Consider the following 16,735-nt stretch of genomic DNA (forward strand, 5'->3'; position numbering starts at 1 on the left):
TTGTTGTTATTATTATTATTATTATTATTATTATTATTATTTACATTTGTATACCACCACATAGCCAAAGCTCTCTGGGCGGTTTACAACAATTAAAAACATTAAAAACAAATACACAAATATACAAACTTAAAAACACTTAAAAATAATAATTTAAAAACACATGCTAAAATGCCTGGGAGAAGGCTAAAATGCCTGGGAGTATGAATAAGATTTTCTGTCCTTTTCTATCTACCCTGTGGTCTGCTATAAACTCACTTTAACAGCCAACCCAATTCCAGTGAGTAATAATTGACAGAGAGAAAACACACATGGTTTGGTCTACCCTCACAGGCAGCAGCTTGGGAACAACAACAATTGCAGCCACACTTTCAAATATGTGAATTCTCTTTTACCACTATTGGGCAAGAAACAAACCGTCATGCAACCAACAAGGTGCATCATTAGTGGGTTCAAGGGGGTTGAAGAGCACATGGAACCACTGTTGTTGCTTCTATGGATGTAAGGGAGTGAGACAGAAAAAGAAAAAACAGTGATGATTTCTTTAATGCAATACCATACCAACCACAAGATTCCTATGAGTAAGGCAGAAATCTCAGCCTCCCACAACCAGTCAGGGTTCCTAACCAAAAATCAAAATTAAAAAAATCCTGGCAACCAGTCAACCAAGGTCACAGAAATCCCCATGCAGCACAACCTGACCCATGGGCTGAAGTTCGTACAGACTGCTGTGGCATGACTGCTGACATGAGTGAGATCCCATCAGTGCATAATACTTCTGCTCTGAAATCTGCACTGGTTGTTGATTTGCTGCCAGGTCAAGTTCAAGGTGTGCTTTCCATGTTATGAGTGCCCCATAGTACTTGTTCTGCTCTTGTAAGAAATCAGTCCTTTAGTGTGGCAGCACCTACGCTTTGGAACATTAGCCAGATACCTTCATTGTACTCTTTTCAGCACCTGCTAAAATTTTTTTGTTTAGGCAAGCCTACCCATGCATGTAGAAGCTGTTGTGTTTTTGATCTGCTTTTAACTCATTGTTAGTTTTATTATTTTGAATGTTTTAGATACCTGTCTTTAACTGTTTTTGCCAATAATTTTATTGTTTTAATTCCTTCTGTAAACCGCTTAGAGATTTTTTACAATAAACTGGTATAAAAATGTTGTAAATAAAATACATAAATAAATTTTGGAGTCTCTGTGGACCTAAGGTCTCTTTCCATTTTTAGGAACAAAGGAATCTGCCTTATACCGCTTAGGCCATTTGGTGCTGAGTACCGATGGCATTGCATCTCCAGGATTCCAGGCAATAGGCTTTTCCAGAAATTGAATTTTGGACCTTTGTATGCAAAGCATATGGCCTACCACTGAGCTATAGCCCTTCCCCTGTTAAAAAAATATCTTTTAAAAACCTTCTTTTCAATTCACTAATGAATGCACAGCATACCTAGGGCAGATCCACACCATTCATTTAAAGCACATTCAACACACATTTGAAGCACATGAATCCCACCACAGAATCCTGGGAACTGTAGTTTGTTAAGGGTGGTGGAAGCTATAACTGTGAGGGGGAAACTACACTTCCCAGGATTCTTTAGGGGGAGTCATGTGCTTTAAAAGTGAGTTGGATGTCCTTTAAACATATTGTGTGGATCTATTTAATAAACTTTGCCTGCATATGAATTGTTTTAATTAATTTTTTTAAGTGGAAATGAGCTATAAAGTTTAGTGGGTGACCATGGGCTACTCACCATCTCTGAGCCTAATCTGCCCCTCACAGTGAAAACAACAGAGGGGAACCATGACCGCCCCAAGGAAGAAGGGCACACTTAAAATGTAGAGGAAATAATAATGTACAACCATAATGTGAAATCAGACACTTATCATGGTACAGTATGAAGAAAAATTATGTAAGCATGACTGTCAAAGATGTTTATTATTTACACAGCCTGTAATGATATTTATAGTGCAGTCCTATGTTTACTCAGAAGCAAGTCCCAAAGTATTCAATGGGGCTTACTCAAACAGGGAAGCATGCAAAGAACTGCAATCTCAAGTAATAAGGAACTTCACTCACCCAACCCAAAATTCAGGATCATGCCACTTTAAGCTGCTTTGCAACTGTTTATATTTGTTTTTATGGTTACTGGATTTGAAAGGGATTTATTTCTTCTAGTGAGCTACCTTAGTTTCCAGTCGCCAACCCTACCTCACAGAGTTGTTGGAAAGACTTCATATACACACACACACTGGAGATGTAAAAATACATACACTGCATATACTGTAGGGCCCAGTTTTTCGGTGTTCCACTTCTTCCGCTAATACAGCGGTTTTCCCCAGGTAGCATGTGTGTGTGTGAGAGAGAGTGTAGTGGGACTGGGATTGTCGCTGTTGTTCCTTTGTACCCAGCTTCTTTGTCTTCCCCTCCCTCCTCTTTCATCTTTAGTATTTTCTGTTTTTTGGTTGGGTTGTTTTGGGCATGATTCTTTTCAGTTGGTTTGCCCCCTTTTTTTCTTTCTACCCGGCTGTTTCCCTGCCTGTCTTCCTTGTTTTGGGGGACAGTGGAGGCTGCTATGGCCGCCTTTGCTTTAGCTGTGATGCCCCCTGTCCTTAGCTGGTTGAAGCCGTGAGTCAGATGCTCACAGCTGTGACTCCGTCTCGTGCCTGCTTTACGCAGCACCGCTTCTGATCTCCCCCCACTGGGTGCTCGGCAGCGGCTCCTCCCTCCACAGCTTACTACTGTGGCTGTTGGAGCTCACCAGCTACTGAGGCAGAGCTCACAGAGGTGGCTCTCTCTCTGGAGTTCGCGGCGGTGTCTGCAGGGGAGGTTGTCTGTTGCCGCTCCCCTCCCAGCTGGACTTGGTTTGGTGGCTGCTTTTTCCAGCAGCTTGGCTCCGAGAGAAATGCCGTGCTGCCTTCTCCCCTCGCTGCTGCTGTGCACAGCGTGTGCCTTCCCTCAGAGCAACACTCTGTTGATAGTTTTAATGGAGCTCAGCAGATCACAGGTTCCCTGGCCAGAAGAGGTGGAGACTTGGGGGGGTTAAGGGTGTCCCAGCTCCACACACGTTTCGTACACACCCAGCTCCTCACTCGAGCAGCCTTTGCCGAGCTGCTGGAGCTGGACGTGGTGGTGCAAGAAGAAATGGGAGGAAGACAAGTTCAATAAGGAGTACAGTAGGGCCCTGGTTTTTGGCAATTTTCACTTTTTGGCAGGGGTCTAGATCTTAACCTGCTGTATGAGTGGGGCCCTACTGTAATAATTTATTGTCAAAACCAGTTGGTCATTACAGAACATTTTTTAAACAGTATTAGTTTCCTACATAATAAAAGCAGTGATACCTAAGTAAGCTCTGCCTAATTGCTTTAAAAAGTAGGATTGGAGGGGGAGAGAAAGATTTACAATACTTTGCTATGTTCACTCAAAAGTCCCATTAATTTACAGCACAATCCTAACCATGTCTCTAGGTGGTCTGGTTCACGAGATATACACCAAAACATCAGATAAAATTACTTTTGAGTAAAGTTTATCTGATGTTTTGGTGTATATCTCATGAACCAGACCACCTAGAAACATATTTTTTAAAAAAAATGAAAGCTGAGAGTCCGTACATTAAGGTGACTCACCTGAAGACCCAGAGAGGACCCCAAAAATCCGGAGTCTCTAGGCAAAAACTGGAGACATGACAATCCTAGACTCTACTCCAACCTGTTATGTTTCAGTCATAATGACAAGATATCATCCTTCTTGGGGATTAAAGATATTTATCCACTTTACAGGAAGATAAACGGCAGAATGGAGGAAGTGAAGTGAATGATTCAAATTTATCCTGTGAATTAAAGCCAAGTCTGAAGTCTGCTGTTTGCTTCTCTCTCATTGTAATACACGCTATCTCCCTTACTATAATGCATCTACATATATCTGTCTCCAGAGGGAGATGGGATTTTTTCATTACTATGCATCACAAGCTCAACAGAGGATATTATGTTCTTTCATCAAACAAAGAACGAAAGCCATACAGTAATATGTGACATTAAAACCATGCAGAAAAAAATGTGACAGACAGCTAAGCTGCATGTTGACTTCTCTTTGTTTCAGTAAGCATGACTTATTTCCAGAAGGACCCATTGCTTCTGTAAATCTCACCTACATAATTTCTCTTCTGTTTAAAAAAAGCATGTCATGTTTTCAGATGAATCTCTGCCTTAAACGGTTAAGTGCCATACACCTGATGTATATATTCAGGGTACAGTCCCTCAGGAATGTACCTGTTCAGAATGGAGGGGTGGTGTGGGTAAGATCATGTGATCGAACACTTCCCCAAATTAAAAACACGTTCTGAGTAGAATCTTAGCTTCCTCCATGGCATACCACATTTTATGTACAGGGACTATTGTTTGTTTTAATGTGAAAAAGCTTTAAACAATTACCACCTGCATCCTCAAAAGATACAGTTCCAAAAGAACTGGGCCACAGCCTTTTTCTGGTAGGCTTTTAGCTGAAAAAGTATTGGTACTTTCAAATATTATAGGCAATCTATAATGTATATATTGATGGATAAAACAACTGAATTTATTACTGCTACTCTTTAGAGAAAAAGGCCTACATGCCTTGGATTGGAAAGATCCAGCTGTTAGAACAGTTTTAGGGGCTTGGACAAAAAGATGAGATGTAGGACTTAGTTCTAGGGATTGGATCCAGAGAAGTGCATCACCGTCAGATGTACTCATCCCCGGAGGTGATTCTAAATTGATGCTAAGGGCCAAATTATACCTGACATTAGTCACATATCTCCTCCAAACGTGTGCCAAAATTTTGTGCTAGTTTTCTGCCACTCACCCCCTCTTTCTGATGCTACCCACAAGTGTGCAACAGATATATCTTGTGTTGACTCTTAGTGAACACCAGAAAGTCAACACTGTTGTATCTCCTACTGCTGTTTTGTTCCATAACCCCATCCCACCCAGTTTTTGACGCCACCCTCAAGCATGCCACAGACATATCCCTGGTTATTAACTCTTCTTTCTTTAAACACCACATTGAAAATTAGTCTGGATGCACTATGCACTATGTTGAATGCAAATGTGTTAAGGATGGTCAGAAACACATCTCAGAAATGGCACAGCTGATGATGACATGCTGCAAAATAATCCAAATAGTGGATCCATTAAAGTACTGATCTATATCAGATATGGGAACCCTTTGCCCTCCAGATGATGCTGAAGTATAATTCGCATCAGGACCAGCAAGCATGACTAATGGCCAGGGATGATGGGAAGGTATAGTTCAGCAACTTCTGGAGGACCAAAGGTTCCTCACACCTGATCCACATGCTTCAAGGGCATATTCAAGTGATAAGCAAGCCAGATCTTGCTCATAGTCATTTCTTTTCTTATTCTGAAAAAAAGTAAAGTAAATATAACTGCATCTAGCAAAAACTTTCAGTAAAATATATACAAAAAGACAAATTGTTGCCATAAATAGTTTCCTTGATAAAAAAAAATGTGAACTCTAGAAAGATTATACCCTGTGAACAAAAAAGAAAATAGGTCTCATTTGCCGTGAAAGAAACCAAAAACATGATCCATTAGAGTCAGACATTCATCCAAATCCATTGGTTTTAATGAGTTTAACCACACCTATGCTTGTGCTGGGTATGCATCAGATTCAGAAGAATCCCAGATCCCAAGATGAATTAGGCTGATCTGGAGAGATGTCCAAGGTGAAGCAGATTCCCTCCCAATTGCTCCCAAGCCAAACTGAATCTGGAGACCCCCAAAGCTTCAAAGTCAAACAGAGCATGTCTGTAAAAAATGCAGTGTTTTTCCCGAAGCAAAAGTTTTCTTCCCAAGTGTGTATGTGTGGGTGTGCCTGTAAACAGAAGCACAGTGGGCAGAATGTGGAATGCCTAGGGTTGCCATATTGCCCGGTTAGCCGGGTTTTACCCGGATTCTATGCATGCCACCCGGCGCCCGGCTAGCTCCTTAGGTGGCCTGGATTCTCAGCTTTAATTTTTTTAAAAAATTAAGTTTCTAGGTGGTCCGGTTCTCAAGATATGCATAAAAACGTCAGCCGCCCCCCCAACTGTTAAATCTTTCTTTAAACAGTACAGTACTACAGCACTTCGTAGCTTTAACCCCGCCTGTTCAGGATTGCAGCCAATCAGGGATTGTGTTTCAGTTTCATTGACCTGAGGCAGTGTCTAGAAAACAAAATGGTGGTTTCACCCCCTGTTTATCTGAAAATCTCATAAATTGGGTAAGTATATACATTTCAGTTTTTTTTCCTCTTGTGTGCAGGAGTCAGATCTTGGGCAGTGTTTTGAAAACCTTCCCAATGCTTGCTTTTTGTAAAAGCAATGCTAATACCATAAGCCCAGAGTAAATACTGATTTTTCTGCAATGACCAACTGGTTTGACAATAAACTATTATATGGGCTGTATGTATTTATACATCTGCAGTGTGTGCATGTGTGTGTGTGGAGTCTTTCCAACACCCCTGTGAGGTAGGGTTGGAAACCAAGGCAGCTCACAACAAGAAATAAAGCCATTTAAAATCCAATAACCATAAAAACAAGTATAAACAGTTGCAAAACAGCGTAAAGTGGCATGATTTGGAATTTTGGGTTGTGTGAATGAAGTTGCTTATCACTTGAGGTTGCAGTTCTGTCCCTGTTTGAGTAAGCCCCACTGAATACACTGGGACTTGCTTCTGAATAAATAAACCTAGGATTGCACTATAAATATCTTTACAGTTTGTGTAAATAATAAATATATTTGATAGTCATGCTTATATAAATATTTCTTCATTTATCATATTTTTGGTTTTTGGTTAGGAATCCTGACTGGTTGTGAGATGCTTAGTTTTTTGCCTTACTCATAGGAATCTTGTTGTGGTTGGTATGGTATTACATTTAGGAAAGTGTTACTGCCTTCTGTGTTTTTTTTTCCTATTTGCATTTCACTTATCTTTAACCTCACTCCGTTACAGCCATAGAAGCAACAGCAGCATATGCAAGATAATTAACTCCCATTAGTGATAAGAACAAGAATTTATAATTATTATTTCAATTAAAACAAGAGGCTTATCAATACTTTGAAGAGGACCAGATATTTATTTTGTTTCTGAGCCCAGGAATGGGTCTTTCATGATACCTGGGGGGGGGGAGCAGGAGAGTAGTCGATAAGACAAGACATCCTGGCATTGATAATCTAATTAGCAAGGTATGTGTGGGGTTGTTGCACACTTCCAGGCCCAGTTTCATTTTGAGTATGGAGGTGGAATCTGTGTAGATGTGGTTGATCAAAGGGAGAAGAAATTTTGAGTTAAGCAAAGCTCTGCTTTTATAAAACCTAAGAAACATACAGATACTTTGAATGTCTGAGTGCCTGCACCAGTGGAATACTGGAGGAACTTGTAAAACTTGCTGCAACAGTATTTAGAACTGAGCATGTGGTGTGAAAGACTCCTTTTCCTAACATTTTGGCTTCTTGTTTTTCTCCACCCACCACATCTTTGAAATATATCATATATGGTTAACCGTACTGCTGCCCTGTCTTATATGTTTGTTGCTATTTTGTGTTTTTATTATGTTTTTATATTGATTGTGTATTTTTATTGTTTTTATTATATTTGTAAGCTGTGCTGAGCTCTGTTTTTAACAGCAAAAGGGCAGGATATAAATTCTCTTAATCAATCAATAAATACACCATAGTGTTGGAAACTAGAGTCTAGGCATTTAAGGCTGAAAATGTTGCTTTTAAAAAAAAGATTTCTCACATCTTTCCCCAGCTTTTGGTGGTAATTCCTAGGCACAAAAACAAAACAACTGGACAATCCAAATATTAATATGCAAATACTTTACATAATATGCAAATTAACCTGCCCGGATTTGTAGAACTGGAATATGGCAACCCTAGGAATGCCCAACAGATTTTGGGCAACTTCTGGAGATGGGACTTGCTGCTAGTCTAAATATATGCACAGGACTTCAGTGCAGAAAGAAGGCTCAAGCATGGGCTGACCACCCAAGGGGCAGTAGTGGCAAGAACAGCAGAACCAGTTTCATAGGCAGAGATAAGGCCCCTGTGTGTCTCTCGCCCGCCTCGATCTACTGAGTTCAGATATATTACTTATTAGCTCTAAATAATTATCAGCTGGTATAGCACAGTGGGGAGGACAGCCTGGCTGGGAGTCCAGAGTCTGTGAGTTCAAATCCGTGCTCGTGTCTCCTGGGTGCCAAGGGCCAGCTAAAGATCACCCCCACAGTGAGTGGCTCAGGGGTTATGTGCCCTGCCACCTTTGCAGCCGTGGGCAAGCTGCATACTGGTATGCTGGTATGTTCTGATGTTGTTTGGTTTCTGTTCTTTGTTTGTTTTGCTTTTTGATTTTCTTATATTTGTTCTATTCATATTTGTTCTTGTTTATCCTCTATGTACACCGCCCAGAGAGCCTTTTTGGCTTAGGGCGGTATATAAATAAAATAAATAAATAAATACTCCCAAGGAGCCCAGTTGACCCCCAGCTGGCAGTTGTGGACAAGGAAGGGGCTGGCTTGTGCAGCTGTAGTAAGCTGAGCAGGCCCTAGCCAGCTGGGGATGACTGGCCTCAGAAGGAGGCAATGGTAAACCCCCTATGAATACCACTTACTATGAAATCCCTATTCATAGGGTAGCCATAAGTCGGGATCGACTTGAAGGCAGTCCATTGTAGTAGCTCTAAATAACACCCATCCACAAAACACCAATTTCAAGAGCTAGACTAGGAGATCTATGCCCAGTGCAAACATTGAAAGTTTGGCTTCTCTTAGAAGAGATTTTGTGACACATAAATCAATGAGGGCAACCCTGTTTAGAAGCATTCTCCAAGATCCAATTAACTCGTAACCAAGCTTTCTTGTGGGTTTATGTCAGAAATGGGAAACCTTTGGCCTCCAGATGTTGCTGAACTGCAGGTCCCATCAGCCCAGGCAAACATGGCCAATGGCCAGGGATCGTGAGAGTTGTAGTTCAGAAATATCTGGAGGGCCAAAGGTTTCCCACACCTGGTTTATGTCAGTGGAGACACTATATATGCTTTCCTCAGAAGGACTAAGATGACTATGCTCTGACTCTAGGAACTCATTGGTTGGGATGCTTGTTCCCCAGCAACAAGAAGAACACAACAGAATAGAATCACAGAAACATACAGTTGGATGTCTTAGAAGTCATCTAGCCAAACCCCTTGCTCACTGCAGGATCTGTGCAACTACAGCATCTGTGATGGAAGACTGCCCCACTTCTGCTTTATCACCTCTAGTGAAGGAGAGGTCACCGCCTCCTGAGGCAATCTGCTCCACTCTCAAACAGGTTAAAGAGTCAGGAAATTTCTCCTAATGTTTAGCCAAAATCTATTTCCCGGCTATTTTCATTCATTGGCTCCCATCCTGCCCCCTGAAAGTATTCTTGATGACTGGAGCATGAAGTGATGGGCTGTATGCCTTCACAGACCACAAATCACATATAGGACTTTCATAATAACACCAATATGGGAATCACCAAGTCTCAATTCACACTTCCTGGTAGTGGCTCTGGAATTTTAATCCAAGAAACATATGGGTGGGGCTACTGACTTGCTTTCTTTCCACCTGAATGTGGTAGAAAATGATGACACAAAAAGTCAAATGTTTTCTGAGTCACCTTTAGGCTGGTGCAGCGATCAGGTCCCTCACCACAACCTGCCCAGAACTGCTGAACAAGCTTAGGATACAACAGATCCTTGGCTGGCTGAGCTCTGCCCCTCCCCACCCTGAAACACCCTGTTTTGGGGGTTTACGTTGGTTACTGCCGGTGGTAGCTTCCACCCATCTATGATTTTGGCAGGTTGGATGAGGACCTCCATGAATGCAGAGCCTGGGAGTGTCACCTCATCCAAACCCCTCCAGGGTGGCAGATTGGGGTGTTGGATACCTCTGTTGTTCTGTATCTCTTTTAGTCGATAATGAGTGGAATGGCCTCTCTTCCCTCTTCATTTGGAATGGGCTGCTATAATGGATTGTTTTCCATAAAATTGGAACACAATATCATTTTTGATCCCATTGTGGCATTCAGGCCCTAACTAGAAGGGAGGGAGAAATTCAATCCATTCACATTTAAAGCCACATTTATCAAACCAAACCACAGCCATCCTTCAAAATGCGCAATTATCCAAATTTTGCGATGCAGTTCTCCAAGCAAGCAATGTTTACAAAAGTGCTTCTATTAGGGGAAAGTGTGCATAAAAATTAACATATTAGCATTATGAAATGCATTATATTAGGAGAAACTACTTGCAAAAATGTGTACATTAGTCAAAAATGCATAGAAAATGTGTTTATTAGGAGAAATTCACACTGAGATGCTGAATAATTTTCACGGATTTTTTTAAAAAAATTGCAACGTGCTGCAGAAATGTGGAGAACTGAATTTAAGATTTGAAAAATGAGAAACAGAGAGAACTGAAACTGACAGATCCTTCCATATCAATACAATACAATAAATTTATTACGGTCATAGACCAGCAAGGATCCTTCCATATGTAGCCCTAACACACTGACACGGAGCCTATTATGAACCAGGCCTGAAAATCAAAAGGAGTTTGCTCTCAGCTTGTCATGGCCTTGTGGTGTCCAAACTGGGGAAATTCATCTTCCCCGTCTCCAAAACTGGCATAATCACATAATCACTGTAAACTAGGGTAGCCATGTGACAGTGACCATTGCGTTCCTTTTCCTGACAAGGAATGCAGCTTAGCATATATTCAAATTCAAATTGCATAAATCTTTTTTTATGATGATGAATTGAAACACTAAGAAGTAAAAAAAAAAAAAAGACAGTTGCAACCTTAAATCTGCTCCCTTGTGCAGCTTCTTTAGGCCATTCTTTAATTACAGGATTAGATACTGTATTCCACTTTCAACATCTGTCAAAAGATGTGTGCACTTGAGAGTAGAATTAAGGCATGCAGGCAGTTGAAAATTGGATGATTCATTCCTTTGACTGTGAGCTACAAAGTTTTATATTCATGCATGCTGCAGCAATGGTATCCAAATAGCACATATCATTTGGGTGGCATAATGAATATAAAGATAGCCAAGTTCAAATAGTCTCAAATCAATGGGTTCTTTTTTAAAAAAATTAGGGTTTGGGTGGAACTGTGCTGAGTTTTGATGCAGAACAGAATTTCCCAAAAAACAAAGTTATACGAGTCTCTGCTAGGCCTGACACCGCCTCCCTGAGATACATACAACTGATCGTTTGTGGTTTGTTTTTAAAAACTTGATCTTCAATCAAGAGACCCAATGGTGTGAAGGTTAAGAAACCGTCTGCATGTCAGACCGCAGGGCTGGTGACAGAGCTATGTATCATTGGGCCCCTGTAAGGGGTCTACTGTTGACCCCCAGAGCCTCCTGGCCCTGCAGCTGCTCCTCATTGCTAGACATCTTGGAGCATGCAAGCAGTGACTAGAGTATGAGTTGCCAACTTTTCAGGGCCAGTGGATAATTTGGAATTTTGAGAAAGTACCATAGCCACCAGTCACAAAATGGATGCTATGTGGGCATGGTATCACATAAAATGGCTGCCAGGGGGCATGTAGGAGAAGCCAATCCAGTGCAAACAGAAGCTGAGAAAAAAGAGCAAACACTCTCTTGTGCATGGTGCATTTTTTATTTTTTTTATGTGAAAGATAAAATTTATTTTTTATTTTAAAAGATTTATAAACTGTTCTTATAAAATATCAAAGCAGTATACAGAAAACAAAAAATAAGTATACAATATTCACTAGAAATAATACAGTTAAATAACTGTATCAAGGGTCAAGATAATTGGCTTCATCCAAGAATACTTGTAGTCGAACCGCCACTAACCTCTTAAGCACCTTCCCCAGAAAAGGGTATTTGTAATCAGGTGGAGGTTGTCACATACCATTGGATCCAGGAGTGGTTTTTCAGGAGTGGTCACATCACCACCTCCTTCAAAGTGGTGGACACCACCTCTTTGCACAATGATGCATTAACTACATCCTGGATCCACCCAGTCAAATCCCTTGCCTAGTTTTAATTAATCGAGAGAGGCAACAGTGGAGAGGGCAAGTTGTTGGATCCATTGCTAGGGGAACCTTGTCCATATAATTAGGTCACAGGAACTGAAACTGATCACACAACACTAGCTCAGATAGTGTGTTCAACACCTTGACAGATTCTGCAATAACAGCATCAAGATTGTAACAGAGTTTAATACTATTTTCTCTCTATTTTTATTGACACTACTTTTACACTTACAGTTTCTGTGAAACTGTTTCATATTTTTCCATGTTGAAATATTTCAATATTTATTTATTTATTGCATTTATATACTGTCCCATAGCCAAAGCTATCTGGGCGGTTTACAACAATTAAAAACAAGTATACAAATTTAGACCATTAAAACCCATAAAAACTGATAAGCAAGTTATAAGCATTTGTTATTCAAATGCTGTTGAAATGCCTGGTAGAACGGGAAAGTCTTGATCTGGCGCCAAAAAGATAACAGTGTTGGTGCCAGGTGCACCTCTTCAAAGAGATCATTCCATAATTTGGGGCCACCACTGAGAAGGCTCTCTCCCTTGTTGCCAGGCTCCAAGCTTCCCTCGGGGTAGCCACCTGGAGGAGGGCCTTTGATGTTGAGCGTAGTGTATGGGTAGGTTCATGTCGGGAGAGGTGTTCCATCAAGTATTGTGGTCCTAAGCCATGTAAGGTTTTATAGGTTAAAACCAGCACCTTGAATCAGGCTTGGAAACATACAGGCAGCCAATGCAAGTGGGCCAGAATCGGTTTTATATGTTCGAACCGTCTGGTCCCTGGCCGCTGCATTTTGCACAAGCTGCAGTTTCCGAACCATTTTCAAAGGCAGCCCCAAGTAGAGTGCATTGCAGTAATTTAACTTGGAGGTTACCAGAGCATGGACAACTGAAGCCACGTTATCCCTGTCCAGATAGTGGCGTAGCTGGGCCACCAACTAAAGTTGGTAGAAGGCACTCCGTGCCACCGAGGCTACCTGAGTCTCAAGTGACAGAGATGGTTCTAGGACAACCCTCAAGCTAGGAAGCTGCTCCTTCAGGGGGAGTGCAACCCCATCCAGGACAGGTTGGACATCCACCATCCGGTCAGAAGAACCACCCACTAGCAGCATCTCAGTCTTGTCTGGATTGAGCCTCAGTTTATTAGCCCTCATCCAGTCCATTGTCACAGCCAGGCACCGGTTCAGCACATTAACAACCTCACCTGAAGAGGATGAAAAGGAGAAATAGAGCTGCGTGTCATCAACGTACTGATGGCAATGCACTCCAAAACTCCAGATGACTGCACCCAACGGTTTAATGTAGATGTTGAACAGCATGGGGGACAGAACTGACCCCTGCAAAACCCCATACTGGAGAATCCACGGGGGTGAGCAATGTTCCCCAGGTACCACCTTCAGGAGCTGACCTGCCAAATAGGAGCAGAACCACCACAACGCAGTACCTCCCACTCTCAACTCAGCCAGTCATCCCAGAAGGATACCATGGTCAATGGTATTGAAAGCCGCTGAGAGATCAAGGAGAATCAACAGAGTCACTCTCCCCCTGTCTCTCTCCCAATAAAGGTCATCATACAGAGTGACCAAGGCTGTTTCCGTGCCAAAACTAGGCCGGAAACCCGACTGAAATGGATCCAGATAATCGGTCTCATCCAAGAGTGTCTGGAGCTGGCCCGCAACCACTCGTTCAAGGACCTTGCCCAGGAATGGGACATTTGCTACCGGCCTATAGTTATTAAGATTTTCTGGGTCCAAGGAGGGCCTCTTCAGGAGTGGTCTCACTACCGCCTCTTTCAGGCGGCCAGGGACCACTCCCTCTTGCAGAAAGGCATTAATCACTTCCCTGGCCCAGCTGGCTGTTCCATCCCTGCTAGCTTTTATTTGCCACGAAGGGCAAGGATCCAGTACAGAAGTGGTTGCACGAACCTTTCCAAGCACCTTGTCAACGTCCTCAAGCTGTACCAACTGAAACTCATCCAAGAAATCGGGACAAGGCTGTGCTGTGGATACCTCGCTTGATTCACCTGCTATAACACTGGAGTCTAAGTCCTGGCGGATGCTAAAGGTTTTATCCTGGAAGTGCCTAACAAATTCACTGCAGTGGGCCTCAGATGGTTCTACCATGTCCTTGGAGCCAACATGTAATAGTCCCTAGACAATTCTGAAGAGCTCCGCTGGGTGGCAGATTGATGATTTGATAGTGGCAGCAAAGTATTGGGTTTTTTTGCTGCCCTCACTGCCCCTAAACACAGCTTACCCTAGGCACTTACCAGTGTGTAATTGCATCCACCAGAAGTTTGTCTCCATCTGCACTCAAGCCGTCTCCTATATTGTTTCATCGCTCTCAGCTCTGGGGTATACCATGGAGCCCTATGAGCTCTACACAGGAGAAGGCTCTCAGGAGCAATCATGTCAACCACCTGGGTCATTTCTGTATTCCACAGTTCAACCAGGGTTTTGACAAGAGTGCCAGCCCTATCAGCCAGAAAACTCCCCAGAGCCCTTTGGAAACCATCTGGATCCATTAGTCTCTGGGGTGGACTCAACTTAATAGGTCCCCCACCCTTGCAGAGGGGATAAAGCCACTGTAAGTCTAAACTTCAGCAAGCAGTGATCTGTCCATGACAGAGGGACTGATGTAAGGCCCCCCACATTCAGATCACCATCTCCATGTCCAGTTGCAAAAACCAAGTCTAGAGTATGCCCTGCTACATGTGTTGGGCCAATGGTGTATTGGGACAGTCCCATGGTTGTCATGGAGACCATGAATATATATATATAATAATAATAAATTTTAATTTCTGTGTCGCCTATCTGGCCAATGGCCACTCTAGGTGACGTACAACAGTCTGGGGGATGTGAATAGTATACCCAAGACCATCTCCGTCAGCTCAGCTAAGGAGTCTGTTGGGCAACGGAGTGGGCAGTACACCAACAGAATCCCCAATATATCCCGCTGACCCAACACAAGGTGCAAACACTCCAGACCAGTAGTTAGATGCGCAGGGTGCAATAAAAATACAATCTACAAAGTAAGAACAAAGTGATTTGAGAGATGACTTGCAGTAGCTTCCCTCATCTTACTGAAACTGGGAAGAAACAGGGGAAACGCATAACTGGAATAGGTCAAATGGGCAGGCTTTTTTGTTGGTCTTTCACTCCACAGTGTGGTGTTTATAGTATTTAGTAAACAATGAATTACCACCTGGAGACTAATACTGGCAACACAGGAGTGTCATCACAGCAGACAACACTCATCAGTTTTAGAACTAGTAGTGAAGCCCTAAGCATGTCTTCGATTATCAGTGCAGCACAAAACCAAAAAGTTTGGCCCAACTCTGTTGTTGTTGATAACATGTAAGGAAATAGTAGCCCCCGATCTCAGAAATGTTACTTATAGGATTAAAAACAAAACTCCTAAAATAATACCCAAATAATAAGGATTCTAGACCTTGTACTGATTGCAAGCAGGTCTTGGTTACACCTTTCTTTCTCTTTATTATTCATAAATAGGATGCTCAGAAAAACACATACCAAGAAATGCCATTAGGTAGCAATCGAAAAAGTAGCTCTAACTATGCAGTCCTATGCATATCTACTTGTTTGTGTAATTGGCTTTGAGTTTCACTTTTCTGGGGAAAAAGTGACTAATAAATAAAAAATAAAATAATTACAACAATATTTGCTCCCAAGTAAGTATGTATATAATTACAGCCTAAGGGTGATTGTCAATGTTAGTCTAAGTAGACTCAATGAAATAAATGGACTTGCCACTGATTTTAGTGGATCAATTCTGAGTATGACTGAATCTCTTTTCTCTCTTTAGCTCAATTATGTCCTCCCTTTTTTGTCTTTTTGCAAATTGTATATTTTGTAAAAGTAAACTCTTCAAAGTAAAACAATTCCTAACTTCCTTCTAATGAATGCCGATTGTATATTTGTAAAAACAGCTTTGTGAGATAAGAGATTTCGAGCTATTTCTCCAATATTACTTAATGGTTAGGGGTGTGCACCAGATTTTGCCAAGACCCAAACAGGGGTGTAGTGGTCCAGGATCTCGGGGGGTCTTAGACCCCTTACTTTTTTGAGAGCTGGGTCCCAGCAGGGTCCCTATGTCTCCAGCCAATCAGCATGAAAAGGGAGTGTGACAGCCACTCAGAAGAGTCTTCTAACATCCTTCCTTGTTTTTTCCTGCTGATTGGAACCAATCAGAGTGAAAGGAAGTGAGTCAGACAGAAAGCAGATTCTTCTCAGTAGCTAACACTCTCCCCTTTCATGCATTTTGGCTCCTAGGGACATCTGTTGTTGTGGGAGAAAGCATTAACAAGGCTCTCATTCTCAACCCCTCACCAAAAAAAAGGAGGGGTGGGGGTGGCTGTGACTATCATGAAGGGACTCTGCACATCTTAATTTGCCACTACACCTCTGGACTTGAACCAAATTGGGCCCTTTCAGACATATTTGGGCTTTGGCCAAGTGGGGTTCTGACAGCCATGGATCACTACTGGTCAGATTTGATGATCCCGAATGATGTTAATGGTATTACAGAGAGGACGGGTTGTGCAGAAGGTATGTGCTTTGAGGGCATGCATTAAGTATAGGAAGTTTTAAAACCATATTTGTTCAGAAGCCTTGGTGCTTCTTTCTTTCTTTCTTGTTTGACCAT

General features: G+C 42.0%; 1 protein-coding gene across 1 annotated transcript in view; it reads right to left on the minus strand.

The window, feature by feature from the left end:
* Positions 1–16,735, minus strand: part of TRPC7 (transient receptor potential cation channel subfamily C member 7) — a 223,453-nt gene that overhangs the window by 47,801 nt on the left and 158,917 nt on the right. The gene's annotated exons all lie outside the window — the stretch shown is intronic.

This window comes from Rhineura floridana, chromosome 3, assembly GCF_030035675.1.
Source record: "Rhineura floridana isolate rRhiFlo1 chromosome 3, rRhiFlo1.hap2, whole genome shotgun sequence".
NCBI lineage: Eukaryota > Metazoa > Chordata > Lepidosauria > Squamata > Rhineuridae > Rhineura > Rhineura floridana.